Raw genomic sequence first — 8,441 nt, forward strand, 5'->3', positions numbered from 1 at the left:
GCATGCATCATCATCAAGCTTCACATTTAGCATGCAATGGCTTTATCACAATATCAACTTTGACCAAATACCACTTCCATGGCATAACAAGGATTTGAACCATGGCTAACATGAACATCAAGTTGGCAACTAAAACATGCATGAATCTCATGACACAACCTCATACATACCTTAATCTTGATGCAAGTTTAGCCAAATCTCCTTCTAGATCTCTTCTAAACAAAGAAAATGAAGCAAAATCTCTTCTTCCTCTTAGTATTTTTGGCCAAAAGGAGAGAACAAGGATGAACAAAATTTTTTGTTTTCTTTCTTAGTTGCACGGCAATGGGGGAATGCTACACTCTCACACACATTTTTTTTGTTTCTCTTCCCACATCTAATTATTAATCATTTCTTTCATGCTCCATTAACAAAACATGTTTCAACATGTTTTTTGCCCATAAACCATGTCATGGCCGCCACCACCTATAAAGGGGAATTTGACATGCAAGTCCATTGTTTTGCATGCATGCTTTAATTAGTCATCACACATTTCCTATCGTACTTTCAAAGTTCACTACTGAGTCCTTTCTAGTGGAATTCACCTTTATAACACTAAATCAATCATCAAAAATGTCACACATGAGCACACACATATTATAGGCATCAAAATAAATTTTTAAATTATTTTTATGCCTCGGTTTTGTGGTCCCAAAACCACATTCCGACTAGGGTCAATTTTGGGCTGTCACACTTATGTATAGCCATAAGAGTTGGCTTATTTTTTGTATATTTGGTCATGTATATATATGTGCATATGGCTTTTGTTATGTGTTTGATGATGGATATGTGATGCTTGTTGATAATTGACAATTAGGGATACTAAATGGTTAAGATTTGAATTTGGTATGTGTAACATCCCGATTCAGGGCCTAGTTGGAACAGTGGTTTTGGGACCACGAATCTGACGTAGTAAAACTTATTTTTATTACATTTTTATGGTCTACAGTTTTATGGAATAATTTCGTGAAAATTTTGTTTAAAAATTTTGACGTTTAAGCACTTAATTTAGCAAAAAGGACTAAATTGTAAAATTGCAAAAGTTGAGTTCTACATGCTAGAGGTGTCTAATTGTTATGAAATTTTAGGTAATTAGACCACTTTTTAAGTTAGTAGAAAAAAATGGACATGAAGTAAGAGAAATTTTATGTTTTAAGTTAGGGGCATTTTGGTCATTTGGCTAATAAATGAATTAGAAATCAAATTAAAAGTTAATTTTTGTCCATCTTCTTCCCATGGCTGAAATTCTCAAGGGGAAACCATAGCTAGGGTTTGTTCATCTTCCAAGCTCGATTGTAAGTCCATTCTAGCCTTATTTTTAATGATTTTTATGTTTTTGAGATCCTTGTAACCTAATCTAGCTATTTCAAGGACTAATTTGAAAGAAAATAAAAGTATAAAATTTTAATCATGAAGAATATTTGTGCATTTTGATGTCTAATGGTAGAAAATGTATGTTAGATGTAAGATAAACAACTTTTGCTAGGTGATTTTTGATGAAAATGTCAAAAGCACCAATTTGTAAAAAGGTTATAAAATGTGTGTAAAAGTATGATTAAATGAGAAATGTGGGCTGTTATAAGCATAAAAGAGGTTCTTCTAGGCTTGGAAATCGAAGAAATTGAATCTATTTCATTTTACGAGCCTAGGGACCAAAATGTAAAAATGTTAAAGTTTAGGGGAAAAAATATAATTTTTCCATAATGTGATTTTTGAACTAAATTGAGTAATGTGAATAATAAATGAGTTAAATTTTCTATTATAGATCAAAAGAAAAAACAAGGTGTTTGATGAGTAGGTCCTATTTCTACTATTTTGTACCGAGGTAAGTTCTTATGTAAATAATTCATTGTTTTAATTATGTTTTAAATGCTTTATTATTGTATGAATTGTGATTGACTCATAAACGTATTCGAAAAAGTTACAACAAGAGTGAATTCCCGGTTGAACCTTAAGAATAGATAGGATACAAATGGCATGACATTAGGGTTACTAAGACTATGTGTAAGATCATATCTGGGATATGACATTTATATGAGACTTCGTGTAAGACCATATCTGGTATATGGCATCGATACGAGACTTCGTGTAAGACCATAGTTGGGCTATTGGCATCGATACGAGATCCCATGTAAGACCATATCTGGGATATGGCATTGGTATGGTACCGTGTGTACAGAACTCCCAGGTATCCTTTAGTATTCAAGTGGTTCAACGGGTAATTTAATGATCATGTCAAAGATGAATTGTGTGTGTAAATCCAATTCGAGATGACTCAGGTATGTATGAAAAACTCATATGTGATGAGCTCGTTATGTGATGAACCCTCGATAAGGTTATAATTGAGTAAGTTATGATTATAAGACCTTAATAATATTTATGCCAATTATCATCATGTTAATTGTACGTTAAATGTTGGTTTATGACGCCTATTATTTGCATGGGAACTTACTAAGCTATATAACTTACTCCCATTTTCTTTCCCTTATCTTATAGTGTCACCAAGCTAGCTCAGGGATCAGAGACTGTCGGAGATTCACTCACACTATCAACTGATTATTTGGGTACCATTGAATTTGACATTTTGAATTATGGCATGTATAGGGACTTGGCCATTTTGCCATGTGTCATAATTGAATTGGCCTAAAGTGTTGGCCTATATTGGTTGATAATTCATTTTGTAAATGGCCATTGAAATTTGGCTAATATTGGTTTAAGTATATATGCATATGGTGATGTTTTTGTAACAGCCCGGTTTTAGCTAAAACGGAATAGTGGTTTTGGAACTACAAATTCGAGGTTAGAAAAATATTTTAATATTATTTTTAGTGTCCATGGCATGTGATTAGATATGTGTGAAAGTTTCATCTTTTAATTTTATCGGTTAGATGGTTAATTTGATAAAAGGATCTGATTGCTTAAAATGTAAAAGGGGCATTCTATAGGTTAAAAGTATTTGATTGCTATGAACTTAAAAGGTGGAAGTCCTTGTTATGAAATTAAACCTATGATAGTGGAAATTGCAATGAATTGCCATCCATTTTGTGTTTTTAAATGATATTAAATAAGTTCATTTTGGTAATTAGCTAAATAAATCATAATTTAACAAAACCAAAGCTAAAATTATGCTCATCTCTTCCATTTTTCAACCGAAAATAAAGAAGAAAAAAGAGCTTTAAAGCATTCTATGGTTCAACACCTTTAATCCTTGATTAAGGTATGATTTTTTATCCATTTTTGATGATTTATACGTTTTTGTGATCGTTTTTGTGATCGTTTCTTTGAGTACTAGCTAGCTCGTGCCCTAATTTTTGAGTTTGTTGGTGATTTTGTAAAATGCCATTGATGAATCCATGAGTTTTGTGATAGTTGATGATGAAAAATGATAGAGAAATGATAGATTTTCACGTTTTATCAAGTGACTTTTTAAGAAAATACAAGTTAGGTATTAAATTGTGAATTTTGTAAATTGGGTGGTTGAAATGTGAAATAAAGGTGAAATATAGGCTGCTAAGGGTACTATGGTAATTCAGCTAAGCATGTGTTTTTTTTTAATTTTGTGTAATTTGTGTCTTTATGAAATAGGGACTAAATTGAGAAAATGTGAAATTATAGGGGTTAATGTGTAAAATGCCTCATTTGTGTGTTTTGGATGAAATTGAATGAAAAGATGATTAAACTAGTTAAATATGAATTCATATAGATCAAGAAAGAAAGAAATTGGATTTAGATCGGGGAAATCGAAAGTTATCAAGTAATCAATTTGATCCATTCATCATATATACGAGGTATGTTCATATGCAAATAAATTTCATTAAATCAATTTATATATGTTCATTTATCATTAAACTATATTGAATGTCGAATGTTCAAATACAAGCAAGAATTGACAGAGTTAAGACGTCCGAAAGTCTCATACGATCCTTAGGAATAGTATAGGATACAAATGTCATGACATTATGACTATTGAGACATGATTACATGTAAGACCATGTTTGGGACATTGGCTGTAACACCACTCACCCGTATCCAACGTCGGGACAGGTTTTGAGGCGTTAACGAACTTAAACATTCACAACAACACATAACATAAATAGCTAGATTTATAAGTCAGAATCATTAGCTCACTAAAGACTAGTATATTTGGCCAAATTATAATAACACATGTTATAAAACTAGGTCCCTATACATGCCACTCACTTGATAATTCTAGCATATGTGTTTATACTGTCAAGGTGTTGCCTTGATAGTGTGATGCTGCCTTCGATGATCTCCAACCCTGAGCTAACCTGACAACACTAAAAGAAATGGAAAGGAGGGGGTAAGCTTTACGCTTAGTAAGCTCGCATGAAATAATAATAAGCAATTTACTAACATGCTTCCCATAGTGTTCTGGTTAAGCTGCTTTCTTGAGTCACAGTCATTAAATCATTTATATCTGGAGCTATAGAACTCCAAATTAAGATCTGTAAATTTTTCCAGAAACTAGACTCATATATCATTTTACCATAAAATTTTCAGAATTTTTGGTCCAGCCAATAAGTACAGTTTATTATTCAAAGTCTCCACTGTTTCGCTATTTGACAGCTTCGACCTTTATTCACTAAAATTTATTTATCTCATAGTACGAGACTCGTATAATGTTCCTATTTCTTTTTATTAATTCTAAGAATATAAATTATAACCCATAATTATTTTTGTACAATTTTTAACAATTTTTCCAAGTCAGAATAGGGGATCTCGAATTCATTCTGACACTGTCTCACAAATATTAGAATATCACATAATATACAACTTTTTTGCTCCCCCTGTTTCTTTTATATGAAAATAAACTCATTAATATTTAATTCCATAATTTATTTGAAATTTAATTCAACTTACACAAATTTTTGTGAATTTTCAAAGTCACACAACTGCTGCTGTCCCACACTATTTTACTACTAAAATTCACTCTTACATAATTTCACTTAATCCATTTTGTCTTATCGAAGTTCACTCAAATATCGAGCATATTGCTTAAAATTTTCTTAAACATATACCTGAAATTATTCATCATATAATCATGTTCACATGTATTTTTACTTAATTGATTTTCTCGTTGAACTTTTCGGAATAATAATTGATACTCAGTTGCCTGCACATATTTTCACACTTGTAGCCAAAGCTATCTGGTACGCATAGTAGCCTGCACTTAGTATTTCACATGCGACCAATTATCCAGAACACGTAGTAGCCTGCACTTAGTACTACACACGTGACCTAACCATCTGATACACGTAGTAGCCTGCACTTAGTAGTACACACGTGATCGAAGTTATCGGGTACGCATAGTAGCCTGCACTTAGTACTACACATGTGACCAATAATCCGGTACACGTAGTAGCCTGCACTTAGTACTACACATGTGACCTTACAATAGATCATTCATATCGTTTCTATTCTGAAGGCTCAACCGGGAAATTCCTCACTTTCCAACATGTTATAATTTATTCATAGTCCTTTTTCAATTTGCAATTTACAACAAATAATTATTCTATAGGCAGCCACATTTCATATGATAAAAAAATATAATAAAATAAAAAGAATTAATAAATTATTTAAATACAAACTTACCTCGGATCCAGAAATGACAATTTACCATTCTAGTCCATAACCTTATATTTTCCCGATTTAAGCCCAAATCTCGATTTCCTTGATTATTAAGCTTGGAAGCTTGGTCAAACCCTAACCATGGCTGCTGTTGGTACATTCTGCTGTAGCAAGAAGAAAGGGACACATTTGGAGTTTAAAATTTGTCTTTTAATTCATTTTACCCTTAAATGACCAAAATGCCATTTTTACTATTCTTTCAAATTTTACCCAATTAAGGCCATTTTTGTCCAACAAGTGATACAATGGTTTAATTATCATTTAAGGACCTCCCATTTAAAATTTCATAACAATTTGATACCTCTAACATGTAGGACTCAACTTTTGAAGTTTTTACAATTTAGTTCTTTTTACTAAATTGAGTGCCCAAACGTCAAAATTTTCGAATGAAATTTTCATGAAATCATTTCGTGAAATCGTAGACCATAAAAATATAATAAAAATGAAATTTTCCTCATCGAATTTGTGGTCCCGGAACCACTATTCTGACTAAGCCCAAAATTGGGATGTTACATTAACATCGTTATATGATTTCGTATAAGACCCTATCTGGGAAATTGGCATCGATATGTGATAACATGTAAGACCATATCTAGGATATGGCATTGTATGAGCTACATATGATTTTCGAGTATCCTTAACGATTCCGAATGGTTCAACGGACAAAGTCAAGACAAGAAAAAAATGTGTAAATGAAATTAAATAACACAGGTACGTATGAAATTCTTATATGTATTAAAAGGAAAGGTAAGTGATGAGCTTAGATGTGGTTGTGTATATTAAATGAGAAAGATGGATACTTATATATGTGTTTTAGCCATGCTTGTATAATTGAATTGAATATAATTGTTTCATATGGTGATTTTATTTGTATATGGCTTACTAAGCTTTTAAAGCTTACTTTGGGTGTTCTTTCCCTGTTTTATAGATAATCAAAGCTAGCTTGGACTTGTGGATCGTCAGGAAATGTCATCACACTATTGATCACTTAGTTGGTACTTTTGAAGCTTTGTAAATATGGTATATAGCATGTATAGGCTAGTGTCATTATGGTATATTTTGAGTTGTAGATTTCACCATGTGGGTTGGCTTGAAAATAGTGTTGATGATGGAATGGTATTTGGCTTATAGTATGAATTGCAATATGGTACGTGATGTATACATGTATGCCTTGTGAATTTGGTAATCTTGGTATGGTTTTGAGATGCACAAATGACTAGTTGTTGATGGTGTATAATGGTATGATTGGAAATGATGTTTTTTGGTTACCTATTGTATGTGAAAATGATGCCAAATGAATGCTTTTAGGTACATGAAAGATAGGTGGGAAAAATGGCTTAAATCAAGCCTATTTTTGTGCCACACGGTTGAGCACACGGGCGTGTGACTCGACCGTGTGACCCTGAGTTCTAGTTAAAACAAGTTAGTGAGTTACACAGCTTTAACGCACAGGCGTGTCTACTGGCCGTGTGCGGCACACGGGGATGTGGTCTACTGTGTGACCCAAGTCAGTATACCCTCCTGTTTTCACACGGCCATGGAACACGGGCGTGTCTCCGACCGTGTGATGCAAGTCAGTATGTATGCCCTATTTCCACACAGCCTGGACACGGGCGTGTCTGGTGGCCCTGTGAGGCACACGGCCCGTTCACACGGGCATGTGACCCTTGAATGTTTGAACATTTTATATGTTTCCCAAAGCTTTCAAATGTTATCAGTTTAGTTCTGAACCTCTTCCAAGCATGTTTTAAGGTCTTGTAGAGCCTTATAAGAGACAATATGATTATGTTAGATTGATATTTATGTGAAATTGAATCAAGTATGAGAAATGTATATTATATTCTGTGATTTGATCGGTAATGCCCTATAATCGTAATCCGACAACGGACCAGAGCTACGGTTTAGTCGATTCTAAGACTAACGTAGCGTGTGAGAGTCTAGCTATATGTGCCATATATATAAACTGCGATAGTGTGATGATTCCTGAAAATTAAAATGTATTTTCATATAGTAAATGGATACGGATCGAGCCGTAGATGACAATGTGGAAAGTAGTACCCCCGCTCCTGCTCAAGGGGCAGTGCCGGCTGATTCTAGACTCGTAACTAGTATCCATGAGGGAGAGACTAAGCAAGCCTTCTTCCAGATGATGAATGAGTGGTTTATGAAATTCGTTCGACCAAATCCGGCTGCTCAACGACCTCCACCCCCGCCTATTCCTCAACAAGTCCAAGTTGTGCCACAAGTGATAGATCTGATTTGATTAAGTAATCCACCTGTTGATAAGATTCGTAAATATGGGGCTAAAGAGTTTCGGGCTATGTTGATGATGATGCTGAACAAGCTGAGTTTTGGCTTGATAATACAACCCAAATGTTCGATTAGTTATCTTGTGCTACTAATGAATGTATCAAATGTGTTGTATCTTTGTTAAGAGCCATTGCGTGTTACTGGTGGAATACATTAGTACCGGTGGTTCAAAAAGAATGGGTTACTTGGGAGTTTTTCCAAACCGAATTCTAAAAGAAATATATCAGCCAGAGATTCATTTATCAGAAACGCAAAGAGTTTCTCAAGCTGAAACAAGGTTGTATGTCTGTTATCGAATACAAGCGAGAATTTGTGAGATTGAGCAGATATGCTCGGGAATGTGTTTCAACTGAAGCTATTATGTGCCAGAGATTTGAGGATGGTTAAAATGAAGACATAAAGCTATTAGTTGGGATTCTAGAAATCAAAGAGCTTGTGATACT

Source organism: Gossypium arboreum, chromosome 8, assembly GCF_025698485.1.
Source record: "Gossypium arboreum isolate Shixiya-1 chromosome 8, ASM2569848v2, whole genome shotgun sequence".
NCBI lineage: Eukaryota > Viridiplantae > Streptophyta > Magnoliopsida > Malvales > Malvaceae > Gossypium > Gossypium arboreum.